Source organism: Mandrillus leucophaeus, unplaced genomic scaffold (genome assembly GCF_000951045.1).
Source record: "Mandrillus leucophaeus isolate KB7577 unplaced genomic scaffold, Mleu.le_1.0 Scaffold689, whole genome shotgun sequence".
Lineage (NCBI taxonomy): Eukaryota > Metazoa > Chordata > Mammalia > Primates > Cercopithecidae > Mandrillus > Mandrillus leucophaeus.
This window is the reverse complement of record NW_012107463.1, coordinates 789,367-790,344: the sequence shown is the minus strand read 5'-3', so window position 1 is coordinate 790,344 and position 978 is coordinate 789,367. Positions and strand designations below refer to the sequence as shown.

The 978-nt window shown below is 38.0% G+C and overlaps 1 protein-coding gene across 1 annotated transcript in view; it reads right to left on the bottom strand.

Moving 5' to 3' along the window:
* LOC105555491 (vacuolar protein sorting-associated protein 35-like) overlaps positions 1-657 on the bottom strand; it is a 36,127-nt gene extending 35,470 nt beyond the window's left edge. The window contains exon 1 of the mRNA XM_012002459.1: positions 547-657. The gene's annotated coding sequence lies outside the window, so the exon portion shown is untranslated. The remainder of the gene's footprint in view (positions 1-546) is intronic.
* Positions 658-978: the final 321 nt, after the last annotated feature.

The window sequence follows — 978 nt, the reverse complement described above, 5'->3', positions numbered from 1 at the left end:
AGGCAGGAGAATGGCGTGAACCTGGGAGGCGGAGCATGCAGTGAGCTGAGATCCGGCCACTGCACTCCAGCCTGGGAGACAGAGAGAGACTCCGTCTCAAAAAAAAAAAAAAAAAGGAAAACGTGATGATAGAGTGATTACTTGAACATTTCCAATCATCTGTATCTTATGGCTACTCTAAACCAAATGAGTTCCCACTGCAAGATACTTAACATCACAGTAAAAAACAAATTTTGTTCTTCAATATGATCTCTGGATTTGTACAATTTTTAAAAAAAAGTCTGCACAACGTCTTTAAATGTCAATTAAACACACAGAATAAACATCTTATCTTCATGTCTCCTGCACATTTAAGTTAAGCCTCTTTCGTGTCTAACCAAGGCAAGTACCTAGTACTCATACTCACAAAGCTACACTATTTATAGTATAATTAAATTAAGATCATTGGTATGATAAAGATGTAAGAGAGACAAATAATCCAAAAAATGTTTAAAATTCATTATTGTCAAGTCCAAGCATGTATCCTCCAGTGTTGGAAGGTCTTACCTATCAATTAAAGCAATGATTATGTTTTTCACATTTACATTCTGGTGTAACTCAGCACAGGCCCGAAGAAAAGGATTCAAAGTCTGGAGGTGAAATTCATCAGGGAAAACCTGAAAATCAAATGATCAATACAAGTAAAAGTATTTCACATAATATTCTGAACTCATATGGTAAAGTTCACATTTGTGGGGGAAAAAACACTGTAATCTTATACAACTAAATTTGAACACATTACTTCTGAACCTCTCTACTAAACATAAGCTCAGACAGAAATATTCCAATAAACAAAGTGCACCTACAATTAAACTAAAGCTAGCTACAGAGACCAAGAAAACTCAGATGGGCCGGGCGCGGTGGCTCAAGCCTGTAATCCCAGCACTTTGGGAGGCCGAGACGGGCGGATCACGAGGTCAGGAGATCGAGACCATCCTG